The sequence below is a fragment of the Hemitrygon akajei genome, chromosome 21 (assembly GCF_048418815.1).
Source record: "Hemitrygon akajei chromosome 21, sHemAka1.3, whole genome shotgun sequence".
Classification (NCBI taxonomy): Eukaryota; Metazoa; Chordata; class Chondrichthyes; order Myliobatiformes; family Dasyatidae; genus Hemitrygon; species Hemitrygon akajei.
In genome coordinates, this window is record NC_133144.1 from 14,877,378 (window position 1) to 14,892,659 (window position 15,282).

Sequence of the window (15,282 nt, forward strand, 5' to 3'; positions counted from 1 at the left end):
GTGTGCGCACGCGCTGTGTGTCTTGTAAGGTATTATGTATACCTCCTCATGTAGTATTGTACATCTATATGTGTGTCTGCCTGTGTCTGTGTGTGTATATGCATGAATGTGAGTGTGCATTCATGCATCTGTGCATGTGTGTGTGCACTCATATATCCCTGTATGTTTACCCCTATGTGTATGCATGCGCGGGTGTGTGTGTGTGTGTGTATATGTGTGTGTGTGTGTGTATGTGTGCGTGTGTGTGTATGTGTGCGTGTGTGTATGTGTGTGCATGTGTGCATGTGTGTATGTGTGTGCGTGTGTGTGTGTGCATGTGTGAGTGTGTGGGTATGTGTGTGTGTGTATGTGTGCGTGTGTGTGTATGTGTGTGTGTATGTGTGCGTGTGTGTATGTGTGTGCATGTGTGTGCGCTCGCGTATGTGTGTGTGCGCGTGTGTGTGTGTGTGTGAATTCGGAGACCTGTACCATGCGACTCAAACCGATACTGACTCTGCTCTACACACAGTACAGTTTAATCCTCCACCATGTACTGGCACAAAGAAGCAGAAAATATCCTCCTGCAGTGACTATTTGTTAATTCAGTAACTGGAAGTAACTCCACTTAATAAGCACCATTTACATCCACAATAAAAATCACCACTTTAACTACTGGAGAACTCATTATTTTTGTAATTTCTATATAAATGTTGAGAACAGTTAATGCACGATTCCACTGTTGAAGTGGTAAATGCACCACAGGAGCAGCTACAAACTCAACGTGACGTCGGCTATGCTCAGGGACATTTGGACTGTTTGGTCAAACAGGTGGGTTCAAAATACTGCAGGAGCTAGAAACAGAAATGAAAACAGAAACTGTCAGAAATAACCTGCAGGTTAGAAAGTATTTGTGGAGAGGGAAGCACTGAGGAACTTAAGTTAGAAATAAAGCAAGTTTTCAGATGGAAAGGGAGTGGGAAGGAGCAGAATGAAGGGAAGGTCAGTGACCATGTGGGGAATGGGAGAGAGATACAAGAGCTGGCTGAGAGAATGGTTATAGAAACAGGCCGGTCGGTCTATCATGTCCTTGTTGACCATAAAGCATCCATTCATACTGATCCCTTTTACCTTCCTTGCTGATTCAAGTATTTATCTAGATTCTTCAATGCTGAGAGTGTCTCTACCTCCACCTCACACAGGCAGCGAGTTCCAGATTCCAACCGTTTTCTGGGTGAAAATGTTCCTGGATCTCCTTTAAACTTTCACACCTTAGTCCAGATCTATTCCCTTTAGTAGTACACACCTCGTCTCTGGGGAACAGTTTCCCATCATCTGTGCTGATCATAGCATTGTGTACCCTCAGGTCACCCACAGCCCTTCTGCTCCAGGGAAAACAAACCCAAACAATCCAATCCCTCTGTGTAACTGAGGCATTCTATGCCAGCAACATCTCAGGAAATCCCTTCTGCCCCCTCTCCATCACAATCCCATTCTTCCTATAGTGTGGCCTCCAGCTGTGGCCTCTCAATGTTTCATCAATTTGTGCCCTAAACACCCTGTTTCAAACTCTGTCTTCCAGCTGTCTGTGCTGCCACGTTCAGGGATCTGTAGACTTGTACTCCAAGTCTCCTCTTTACTGCAATGCTCCTGAGGGCCCCACCATTCACCGTCTATGTCCTACTCTTATTTGGCCTCCTTAGAGACATATAGACAGACAGACAAGCAGAGTCCCAGTGAGATACAGCAAAGCAAAAGGCCCTTTGGCCCACCAAGTCTCCACCAATTACACCTATCAAAATAAACTCACTTTCCTCGTCCCAGGTTCCCATCAACTCTTCTGCTCCAGATGAAGTGTCTCAACCCAAGGTGTCAGCTCATTTTCCTCCACGGATGCTGCCTGACCCGCTGAGTTCCTCCACTTGTTGGCTCCAGATTCCAACACCTGCAGTCTCTTATGTCTCTCTGTTCCCATCAACTCTCCCAAAGTTCTTCAACTCACCTGCACGCGTGGAACGATTTGCAGTGCCCAATTAACATGCTGGTCTGCAAGTCTTGGAGATGTGGGAGGAAACCGGAGCACCGGGAGGAAGCGCGTGTGGACACGGCAAGTTAGCGGGTAGGTTCAGGAGGCCATTAGAGAGGCAAATGAAATGTTGACATTATGGCAGTGGGGATGAATCATGTAGGTCCTGTTACAGCTGTACAGGGAACTGGTGTGACGACAATGTGGTCCAGTGGGCAGGTTTGGAACTGTTATTGTATAGGGGATTTAGTTTTCCTCCTTTGAGGTCTGGTGTCACTGACAAGCTAAACTTCCCTGACACTCCTTCATTGCCTTTCGGAATCTGGTGGTGAGCTGCCACTTTGAACCATTGTGATCTTCCTTGGGTCGCACCTTCCCCGGTTCAGCTGGGGACGCAATTCTAGGTTTCACACCCAGTGAGGAAGGGGCAGTGAAGATTTCCAAGCTGGAACTTTGTGAACCCATGGCAGAGGAAATGAATGATTCAGGTGGTGGGTGTGATATAAATCAGCAGATTGCTTTAGCCTGGCAACACACACAAAATACTGGAGGAACTCAGCAGGCCGGGCAGCATCTAAGGAAAAATGTACAGTCGACGTTTTGGGCCGAAACCCTTCGACCAGTCCTGCTGGAGGGTTTCAGCCTGAAACATCGACTGTACTTTTTCCCATAGATGCTGCCTGGTCTGCTGAATTCCTTCAGCATTTTGCTTGTGTTGCTCGGATTTCCAGCATTTGCAGATTCTCTCTTGTTTGTTTGGTCCTGGATAGTGTCCATTGCCTTGTAAGTTGTTATGTAGATAACCCTATGGGTTTTTCATCAACATTAACCCCAGAATATCCATAATGGAGTCCCTGCTGTGGTAATGTAGGTGGGCAGATCCTCCCTTGTTGGGGATGTTATTGCAATGTAATTGGTACTTGCCGCTTATCAGCTCATGCTCAAATGTCGTTTGGGTCAAGCAGCCAGGGCTGCCTCCATTGTTGAGGAGCTGAGAATGGAATTGAACGTTGTGTGGTCATCAGTGAACATCCCCCCTTCTGACCTTCTGATGGAAGGAAGGTCAGTGGTGGAGCAGCTGAAGGTGATTGGGTCACCTTGCCCCGACGTCTGGAACTGGGATGATTGACCTCCAACAGCCACAACTATTCTCCTTTGTACAAGGTGTGATTCCAACCACTGCAGTGAATATATCACCACCCCTCCACCGCCAGCCCCAAAATACAACAAGGTTGGTTCTGTTGGATTAGGGTCCAGATTGTTGTTTCTATAATAATTTTTTTAACTGCTCCCTGCCCCCTTCATCGTCACCGCGGTACCTCACAGTGCTGTGGGCTGAGCCCACTGCTGTACAATACTCACACAACTCTGCACAGCCAGACACCTGAGTTATCACATTGTCAAATCCGCCAATGACACCACAGTGATGAGGATCAGCCCAGCTATGATGGGACAGCCTTTAGAGAGAAGGTGGAAGAGCTCGAGGCCTGAAGCCAGGCAAATAACCTTTTCCTCAATGTCAACAAGTCAAAGAAGATGGTTATTGACTTCAGGAGAACTCATGCCACTCGCAACCATCTTTACATCAGCGACACAGTTTCAAACTCCTGGTTTTGCACATCTCACACAACCCACTCATGGTCCAAAAACACATCCTACACAATCAGAAAAGCTCACCAACGCCTCTACTTTCTGAGGAGGCTGGACTATACTCACGACCTTCTGAAATGTGCAGTAAAGAGCATTCTAACAAGCTGCATCACAGCATGGCACAGGAACTGCACTGTGCCAGACTGGAAGGCTCTACAACAGATAGTCAATATTGTCCAACATATCTCTGGCACCAGCCTACTCTCAATCAAGGACATATATGCAAGGGTGCCGGAAAAGGGCCAGGAACATCATGAAGGGTCCCACCCACCCTGCTCATGGACTGCCTGTCCCAAGCCCATCAGTGAAGAGGCCAGGACCACCAGGCTCAAAAACAGTTACATCCCCCAAGTCAGCTGATCAACATCTCCACCCCTAACTCATCCCTCCACACTTCCACATCAATTCCTGTCAGAGTCACCTTACGTCCAAACTCTCCTGTACCTAGCATCACTTTATGTACGTGCAATTAATCTATGCATTAAAGCTACCTTGTGTTTATATAAATTGTACTTTTTCTGTTCTTTATCTTATTGTGTTTTATTTGTGCCGCATCAGATTTGGAGTAACAATTATTTAGTTCTCCTTTACACTTGTGTACTGTCCATGACATTAAACAATCTTTACACTTGCTTATAACTTTGCATAACCACCTCTTTGTCTGTCTACTTTTAGTAACTTGTGGTATACATTAGGTTCTATACCTTGTGTAGTTTCTGTATCTGCAAACCTGTTCACAGTTTTCTTATATAAAACTGGTTGAAACTGATTTGCAGTATGAAAGGAAGGAAGGCATGGTGCAGGCCGGCCCTGTCTGACCTGTACAACATTGCACATGTAATCAAATGGCTCTAACCATAACTTGTGCTTCATTCTTGACTTCTGGACAACGTTATTGCCGGTTCTGACAGTTCCTTGGTTGGTTTTGGACGCCTGGTCTGGTTTTATTCCTTTAATTAGTGAATCAGCAACGTTACAGCAGGGTCGCTTCCATAGACACTTCAGAGGGGCTGTAGCTCCAGCGTGTGGTTCGGGGGTCAGAGCAGGTAAGGACAACAGATAGCTTTCCAGTGAGTCAGGTGGGTTTTTACAACATTCTGTTCACTGATGAGGTTATCATTTATGCCTTTGCACAATACTGCTGTCATAAAGCAATTAATTTCATGTGGTATATATGTCAGTGATAAACATGGTTCTTATCCTGATTCTTAGTTGTCATTTTCCCAGATTCCAGATTATCGGCAGACAGGATTTGAACTCACTTCTCTGAATTGTTGGTCAAGACCTCAAGATTACTTATCCAATCTCTATGTCCACTGTGCCTCTTTATACTTACACTGATGATAGTTTCCTGGATCGAAGGAGCTAACATACGTGGAATGGCGACCATCTTTAGGTATGTTCTCATTGCTTAGAAGACTGAAAAGAAAATTATTTGAAATGCATGAGATTCTGAGGGGGAATTGACAGGGAGAGAATGGAACCAAGAAATAAGGGACATAGTTTCAGAATAAGAGGTTATCCTTCGCACTCAGAGTGATGGATAAGTTTCTCCCCTCTTTAGATTCTTTGCACCTTGAGACAGCTAGGTGGACTCTCTGACTTCCAAGATCAATACAGGCTGAGTTTTGAACACTTGAGTTATGGAGAACAGGTGGGAAAGTGGATCTGAGGTCAGAATCAGATCTATTATGATAATGAATGAAATAGCACTCAGGAGGGACCGAATGACCTCACCTCCTCCCTTCTTGTCTGCACTAATGGCATCTGTTCTCTCCGGATTTGGACACAAACCTCATGTGACAGTGACTCCTGATCCCTTAGGATTGGGACACTGCCTGATCCCTTGTGATATAAAATTTGAACCCTGAATCCTTTAGATTAGATTAGATTCAATGTTATTGTCATTCAATGTTATATTAGATTCAATGTTATTGCCAAGTACAGATACAAAGCCAAATGAAATGCAATTAGCATCTAACCAGAAATGCAAAGAATAGTGTTATTTACAAAATAACTGCGAATAAAAGGTAAGTGCTACAGCACACAAATATAAAAGTACTGAGACAGCGCAATAAGCAGTATTGCGCTGTGATGTGAGGTTCAGCAGGGTCACAGCCTCAGGGAAGAAGCTCTTCCTGTGCCTGCTGGTGTGGGAGCAGAGGCTCCTGTAGCACCTACCGGATGGGAGGAGAGTAAAAAGTCCATGGTTAGGGTGAGATGCATCCTTGATAATCCGGGCAGTGTTTATGGTAGATGTTCTCGATGGTGGGCAATTGGGTGCTGATAATCCGCTGGGCAGTTTTCACCACATGCTGGAGTGCTTGGCGGTCCGATACAGGACAATAGCCATACCACACTGAGGTGCAGTTGGTGAGCATTCTCTCAATGGTACAGAACAGCAACTTAACTCCCCCTGGATTGTGGCTTTGACCTCAGATCCCTTGGGACTGTGAGACTGACTCCAGATTCTTCAGGATTGTTATAATGACTATAATCAATTGAAATTTGGATATCAGCTTCTAACACTGAGGATTTAGAGACTGATTCTGGAATTTGGACACTGACCCCCCCCCAATACCTTGTGACTAGGGCAATGATCCCTAATCGCTCCAGATTGGGACACCTGTCTCTCATCTCTTAGGATTGTTACATTGAAGCTGGAATCCCTACTCCTCACTCTGAGATACCAGCCCTGATCCCCGCTCCCTTGCATTTCAGAAAGTGATGCTTGATCACCCTTGATTGGAAATCCAGCCCCTTGTAACTTGTCATTGGAACATTAATCCCTGTTCCTTTGGAACTTGGACATTGACCTGAGTCTATTGAGAATTAGACACTGACCCCAGTTCACCACAACAGAAATGTAATTCCTCCGGATTTGAACAGTGATCTTAGATTCCTCAGAATGGGACATGGGCCACAGAACTTTTGGGATTTGGTACTGAGCTCAGATACTTTGGAATGCAAAAACAGAGCCCTATCCCTCTGGATTGGGATATTGTCTCCAACTTCCCAAAGATTAGAATATCAACCCTGTTTCCTTGGGTTTTGTTCACTAACTGATTATTTGGGATACAGACTCCAGAACCTGATGCCAGGGGGTTGGCACATAGATGACACACGAGTTTTTGGGGTTTGAGTATTGATACCAGATCCCATGGAGTCTGAAACCTCAGGTTTGGCTGCTGGCCTATGATCCTGTGGGATTCTGAGAGTGACATCTGATCAGTCGTGACTGGGATAATTTAGAAATGGGACCCTGATTCCTGTCCTCATCATATTTGGAAGCTTGTCCTGTATCCCCACATACTGACTCCTTATCCCCTGGTACTTTGACATTGCTTCCTGACTTTAGTCCATGGACACTGGTCTCTGACCCTCTGGACTTGGACCATGACACTGGATTATTTGGAATTCAGCCATCCTTTGGGATTTGGCTTGGTCCAGATGCCTCAAAATTTGTATATGGCCCTGTATGTTTGGGAATTAGAAGACCAGCCCTTCCCTTTGGATTTAGGCTTTGATGTTGGACCCCCTTACTGGGAAGTAGTGTTTCATCCCCTCTGGATATGGACTGAATACTAATCCCTGGATATTCATTGGATTATCCTTTAGGATTCAGTTGCTGATCCTGGATACCTAGATACCTGGATACCTGGTTACGACTTCATTGCCTGTTCTTTTGATATCAGGACAATGAACCATGAATTAATTGGAGATTGGAGCCTGATTCCGGCTCCTTTAGGATCTAGTCAACTGCACCTGACCTTTAGAATTTGCCATTGACCCTTGACCCAACTGGACTTGGACACCAGAATTGGGCCCCTCAACTGGGACATCAGTCTCTGGTTGATTGCGATTTCGAACCCACCTCCTGGTGCTTCAAGATAGTGTCGTTAGTTCAGGGTGAGTTTGCTTCGAAACCTGATTCCTGATCCCTTGGAGACAGGACACTGATTTCGATGCCCTTAGTTCTGGCGCGGATTCTGATCATTTTGCTTTAGAGTGTTCACACCCAACTCCTCAGATAGGGTAGTGATCACAAACTACTGATCCTGGTTCCAGCACTGATCCCCTGGGATTAGGGCACATGCCTTGGATTGCATTGGGCAAAGACACTGATCCTTATCCCTCAGGGTTCTTACAATGACCTTTGATCCCTCAGGATCTGGACATGGCCGCTGATTCTTTGGGATTGAGAAGCAGAATCAGGAGCAGGTAATTCAGCCCTTTCTACCTGCTCCACAGTCATTGATCTTTCACCACACAACCTTTTTCACATATCCTGTCATCCTCTGGCCTCCTATTAGTGTAAGGCTCACCAGCCTCTAGCTTCCAGGGTCATCCCTGCTGTTCTTTTTAAACAAGGGCACAATATCAGTTAACCTCCTGTACTCTGACACCTCACCTGTGATGAGTGAAGTTGCAAAATTCCCCTTCAGAAACTCAGAAACCCCCTCCCATAAACCCAAGAGATTCTGCAGATGCTAGAAATCCAGATTAACACTGCTGGAAGAACTCAGCGGTCAGGCAGCATCTATGGAAATGAATAAACGACATTTTGGGCCAAGACCCTTCTTCAGGGCCCTGTGTTAATCCATTCCCATAGCATCTTGTGATAATTTATGTAAGGTTTCAGGATTCTCATTAATTAAAGCCTAATTTTGCCTTCCTCATTTCTTTCTCCTACCGCTCTAACAGCTTCCTGTCTGTGGGAACAGTTTCAACACCTGTGCAAGTTTGGAAAATGTGAGTCAACACTTCCATTACCTGTCCAGCCTCCTTCTACAAAACCTGAAGATTATTAGGACCTGGAAATTTAGTAGTTATTGATCCCATTACCTTTTCCAGTGCTACTTTTTTCACTTAACTGTAAGTTTTTTGAGCTCCTCACTTAGAGTTGCAGAGAATTACAGCACAGAAACAGGCCCTTTGGCCTATCTAGTCCATGCCGAAACCATTTAAACACCTTAATCTCATCGACCAGCACGAGCATTATAACCTCCATACTCCTACCATCCATGTACCTATCCAAGTTTATCTTAAACATTGAGATCGAGCTTGCATACACCATGTGCTGGCAGCTCATTCCTCACTCTTATGACCCTATGAATGAATAAGTTTCCCCTCATGTTCCCTTTAAATTTCTCACCTTTCACCCTTAACCCATGACCTCTGGTTGTTTTCCCAACCAGCCTCAGTGGAAAAAGCCTGCTTGCATTAACCCTCTGCATACTTCTATCAAACCTCCTCTCAATCTTCTACATTCTGAGGAATAAAACCCAAACCTATTCAATCTTTCTTTATAACTCAGGTCATCCAAACCCAGCAACATTCTTGTAAATTTTCTCTGTACTCTCTAAATCTTGTTTATATCTTTCCTGTAGGTAGGTGACCAAAATTGCACATAATACTCCAAATTAGCCTTCACCAATGTTTTATGCAACTTCAACATAATATCCCATCTTCTGTACTCAGTACAGTAATTTATGAAGACCAATTTGCCAAAAGCTTTCTTTATGACCTTATCTACCTGTGACGCCACTTTCAATGAATTATGGACCTGTAGTCCCAGATCCTTTTGTTCTACCACACTCCTCAGTGCCCTAACACTCACTGTGTAAGACCTACCTTTTTGGTCCTACTCAAGCGCAAAACCTTGCACTTGTTTGCATTCAGTTCCATCTGCCATTTTCAACCCATTTTTCCAGCTGATGCAGATCCCTCTGCAAAGCATGATAGCCTTCCTCACTAACCACTATACCCCCAAATCTCGGTGTCATTTGCAAATTTGCTGATCCAGTTAACCACGTTATCACCCAGATCGTTGATATAGATGACAAACAACAACAGATCTAGCACCGATCCTGGCGGCACACCACTAGTCACAGGCCTCCAGTCAGAGAGGCAACCCTCCATTACATTCTCTGGCTTCTCCCACAAAGCCAATGTCTAATCCAATTTACTACCTTATCTTGATTGCGAGCAACTGAACCTTTCTGACCAAGGTGGGATCTTGTCAAAAGTCTTGCTGAAGTCCATGTAGACAACATCCACTGCCTTGCCTTCATCCACTTTCCTGGTAACATTGAAAAACTCTATAAGATTGTCTAGACATGACCAACCATGCATGAAGCCATGTTGACTATCCTTCATCAGTTCATGTCTATCCAAATACTTACATATCCGGTACCTTAGAACACCTTCCAATAACTTTCTTACAACAGACTCACTGGCCTATAATTTCCTGGTTTTTGTTTAGAACCTTTTACAAACTGTGGAACAACATTGGCTATCCTCCAATCCTCTGGTACCTCTCCTGTCACTAAGGATGTTTAAAATGTCTCTGCTGGGGCCCCAGCAATTCCTGTACTTGCCTCCCACAGGGTCCGAGGGAACTCCTTGTCAGCCCTTGGGGATTTATCCACCCTGATTTGCCTGATTTGCCTCTGGATAGCAAACACTTCCTCCTCTGTAATCTGTACAGTGTCCACGAAGTTGATGCTGCTTTCCCTCACTTCTATAGACTCTGTGTCTGTCTCCTGAACATATACAGATGCAAAAATTTTCATTTAAGATTTTCCCCAACTGTTTTGGCACTACACACGGATTACCAGTCTGGTCTTCCAGAGGATCAATTTTGACCCTTGCAATTCTTTTCCTCTTAACATATCTGTAGAATCCCTTAGGATTCTCTTTCACCTTGTCTGCTAGAGCAACCTCATGCCTTCTTGCAGCCCTCCTGATTTATTTCTGAAGTGTTCCCTTGTATTCCATAAGCACCTCATTTGTTTCTACTGGCCTATACCTGCTATACATCTCCTTTTTTCTTTTAACCAGGGCCTCAGTATTTCTTGAAAACCAAGGTTCTCTACACTTGTTATCTATATCTTTTATTCTGACAGGCACATACAAGCTTTGTACTCTCAAAATTTTACTTTTGAAGGCCTCCCACTTACCAAGTACACCTTTGTCAGAAAACAGCCTGTTCCAATCCATACTTGTCAGATAATTTCTGATACCATAAAAATTGATCATTCTCCAATTTAGTATCTCAGCCCATGGACCAGTCCTATCTTTTGCATATTTACTTTGAAACTAATGGCATCGTGATCACTAGATGCAAAGTGTTCACCCACACAAACTTCTGTCACCTGCCTTGTCTCATTCCTTAATAGCAGATCAAATATTGCACACTCTCTCATTGGGATTTCTATGTAATGTTGAAGGAAATTTAACTGAACACATTTGACAAACTCTCCCAGCTAGTCATTTTACAGTATCGGATTGGCAGTCAATATGTGGAAAGTTAAAATCACACACTACAACAGCCTTACGTTTCTTACAACAGTCTGTGTTCCTCTAAATCCCTCGGACTGTTGGGTGGTCTGTAATATAGACCCACTAATGTGGTCATACCTTTCTGATTCCTCAGTTCCACCCGTAATGCCTCACTAGTCAAGTTCGCCAGTCTGGCCTGATAGAGCACAGCTGTGACATTTTCTCTGACTAGTAACGCCACCCCTCCCCCTTTAAACCCTCCTGCTCTGTCGCTTCTAAAACAACGGAACCCCGCAATATTGAGCTGCCAGTCCTGCCCCTCTTGCAACCAAGTCTCACTAATGGCTCCAACAACATAATTCTGGGTGTTGATCCATGCCCTGAGCTCATCTGCCTTTGCTACAATACTTCTTGCATTGAAATACCAACAGCTCAGAATACTAGTTCCATTAAGCTCATCTGTTTGATCCCTGACTTTGTCTGAGGTTTTACCAACATCTGTCTCCATGACCACTCTGCTAACTGTTCTGACACTCTGGTTCCCATCCCCGTGCAACTCTAGTTTAAGCCCCACCCTGCAGCATTGGCAAGCCTTTCTGTTAGAATATTAGTCCCCTTCCAGTTCAGGTCAAACCAGCCCTTATGTGCAGGTCACACCTTCCCCGGAAGAGAACTCAACGATCCAAAAATTTTATTCCCACTCTCCTGCACCAACTCCTTAGCCATGTTTTAAACTATATAATCTTCTTAGTTCTGGCCTCACAAGCATGTGGCATGGGTAGCAATCCTGCGATCACAACTCTGGAGGTCCAGCCCAACTCCCTGAATTCCTTATGCAGAACCTCATCACTCATCCTGCCCAAGTCATTGGCACCTACACTGAGCACGACCTCTGGTTGTTTACTCTCCCACTTGAGAATGCAGAGGACTCAATCCGAAATGTCCCTGACCCTGGCACCCAGGAGGTAACATACCATCTCCCCTTCGCTTCTGAGCTACAGAGCCACACTCAGTGCCAGAGACCTGACCACTGTGACTTTCCTCTTCCAGGTCATTCCCCCACACCAACAGTATCCATTTGATATACCTGTTGTTGAGTGGGGTAGCCACAGGGGTACTGGCTCCTTAACCCCTTTCCCCTTCCTGACTGTCACCCAGTTTCCTGTGCACTGCACCTTAGGTATAACTACCTCTCTATATATCCTATCCATCACCCTCTCAGCCTCCTAAATGACCTGGAGTTCGTCCAGCTCCAGCTCCAACTCCTTAACGCGGATTGTTAGAAGCTGCAGCTGGATAGACTTCTTGCAGTTGTAGATGTCAGGGACACTGGAGGTCTCCCTGCCTTCTCAGATCCCACAAGGGGAGCATTCAGCTATCCTGCCAGACATCGCTATTGCACTAACTTCATAGTCTTCAACCAGTTCCAGCGAGGATTCTATGAAATCCATAAATATGGATGTAAAATATTGGATAATTACTGTCATTTCCTTCTTCCCCTGTTTAATTTCTCTGCAAGGGACCCACATTGACTTTTGCTTAAGCTGCATATCCGTTTGCATATCCATGGAAACTCACTTACACTAACATCATGTTCCTCACCCCTTACCTTGGCATTTTACTTCTCAATTTCCCATTAATGTTTTTTATCATTTTATCATTCCCCCATCTTGCTGCATTTTGGTGACATATATGCAACTGTTCTCCTTTGCTATCTTTAACCTTTATTGACAGCCATGTCTAGACATATCCTATCTTTTTTGTTTTAAATAATACTTGTACCCCATTCAGTCTTTACATGTTACCAAATGCTTTTTACCATAATACTATAAGACCATAAGACACAGGTGGTGTCGAAATGGTTGCTATGATACTTCTCGTTTGGTAGTGCAGTGGGTAGTGCTTGTTGCTCTCACTTTCAGCTTCCACCACTGGCTGGCAGTCTTGTGAAAAGCTGAATGTGTAAGTCTTTCCCTGCCAGTACACAATCTCTCCAGCAGCAAGCCTCATGTAGTGCCTCCCCACTGGCGACACATGGAAACTGAACTCCTTTCGGAGTCAGGCTGAACTACAGAGGACGGGGAAGAGCTCTGGCCCCTGCATACATAGCACACATCCCCACCTGTGTGTGGGCGCGCCCTGGTGCTCGTGAACACAAAATAATTGACTGGTATTCACCCAATTAAAGTCAGTATTTAGTAGCTGCACCTTTGGCAGCAATTACAGCCTTGAGTCTGTTGGATAGGTCTCCATCAGCTTTGCACATCTGGACACTGCAATTTTTCACCATTCTTCTTTACAAAACTGCTCAAGCTTTGTCAAATTACATGGGGATCATGAGTGAACAGCCCCGTTCAAGTCCAGCCCCAAATTCTCAATTGGATTGAAGTCTGGACTCTGACTTAGCCATTCTGGGACATTAACTTAGTTGTTTTTAAGCTATTCCTGTGTAACTTTATGCTTGGGGTTATTGTCTTGTTGGAAAACAAATCTTCTCCCAAGTTGCAGTTCTCTTGCCGACTGCATCAGGTTTTCCTACAGGATCTCCCTGTATTTTGCTGCATTCATTTTACCCTCTACCTTCAAAAGCCTTCCATGCCCTATAGCATGATGTAGCCACCACCATGCTTCACGGTAGGGACGGTATGTTTTTGATAGTGTGTGGTGTTCGGTTTACGCAAGTTGTGCAGAAGATATGGAGAGTTTGCAGAGAGATGTAGGTAGGTTAAACGAGTGGGCAAGGGTCTGGAAGATGGAGTACGATAGTAATAAATGTGAGATAGACACAAAATGCTGGTGGAACACAGCAGGCCAGGCAGCATCTATAGAGAGAAGCACCGTCAACGTTTTGGGCCGAGACCCTTCGTCAGGTCTCAAATCTGAGATAATCTCTTTGGAAGGAAAAATGAAAGAAGAAATTATTACTTAAATGGTAAAAGATGGCAGCATGCTGCTGTGCAGAGGGACTTGGGACTGCTTGTACATGAATCACAAAAAGTTGGTTTTCTGGTGCAGCAGGCTATCAAGAAGGCAAATGGAACATTGGCCTTCATTGCTAGAGGGATTGAATTCAAGAGCTGCAACAATACAGGGTACTGGTGAGGCCACACCTGGAGTATTGTGTGCAGTTCTGGTCTCCATACTTGAAGAAGAATATACCAGCTTTGGAGGCAGTACAGAGGAAGTTCACCAGGTTGATTCCAGAGATAAAGGGGTTAACCTATGAGGAGAGATTGAGTCACCTGGGGCTGTACTCACTGGAATTCTGAAGAATGAGAGGAGATATTTTAGAAACATAAAATTATGAAAGGAATAGATAAGGTAGAGACAGGAAAGTTTTTTCCACTGGTAGATGAGACTAAAACTAGGGGACATAGGCTCAAGATTCAGGGGAGTAGATTTAAGATGGAGATGAAGAGGAACTGCTTTTCCCAGAGAGTGGTGAATCTGTGGAATTCTCTGTCTGATGAAGCAGTGGAGGCTACCTCAGTAAATATATTTAAGACAAGGTTGGATAGATGTTTGCATAGTAGGGGAATTAAGTGTTATAGGGAAAAGGCAAGAAGGTGGAGATGAATCCACGGCCAGATCAGCCATGATCTTATTGAATGGCAGACAGGCTCGATGGGCCAGATGGTCTACTCCTGCTCCTATTTCTTATGCTCTTATGTTCAGTCTGATGGCCAAAAAGCTCAATTTTGGTTCATCAGACCATGGAACCTTCTTCCAGCTGACTTCAGAGTCTCATAGAAACATAGAAAATAAGTGCAGGAGTAGGCCATTCGGCCCTTCGAGCCTGCACCGCCATTCAGTATGATCATGGCTGAACATCCAACTCAGAACTCTGTACCTGCTTTCTCTCCATACCCCCTGATCCCTTTAGCCACAAGGGCCATATCTAACTCCCTCTTAAATATAGCCAATGAACTGGCCTCAACTGTTTCCTGTGGCAGAGAATTCCACAGATTCACCACTCTCTGTGTGAAGAAGTTTCTCCTCATCTCGGTCCTAAAAGGCTTCCCCTTTATCCTTAAACTGTGACCCCTCGTTCTTCTCCCATATGCCTTCCGGCAAATTCTAGCTAAGATTTCATGTGAGTTTTTTTCAACAGTGCCTTTCTCTTTGCCACTCTCCCATAAAGTTGTGACTGGTGAAGTTGCCGGGCAACAGTTATTGTATGTGCAATCTCTCCCATCTCAGCCACTGAAGCTTGTAACTCCTCCAGAGTTGTCATTGGTCTCTTGGTAGCCTCCCTCACTAGTCCCCTTCTTGTATGGTCACTCAGTTTTTGAGGACGGCCTGCTCTAGGCAGATTTACAGCTGTGGCATATTCTTTCCATTTCTTG

At 44.8% G+C, this 15,282-nt stretch overlaps 1 long non-coding RNA gene across 1 annotated transcript in view; it reads left to right on the top strand.

The window, feature by feature from the left end:
* The window catches only part of LOC140714097 (uncharacterized), a 154,755-nt gene that overhangs the window by 73,297 nt on the left and 66,176 nt on the right, over positions 1-15,282 (top strand). The window contains exon 3 of the long non-coding RNA XR_012095826.1: positions 4,880-5,048. This is a non-coding gene — a long non-coding RNA (uncharacterized lncRNA). The remainder of the gene's footprint in view (positions 1-4,879; positions 5,049-15,282) is intronic.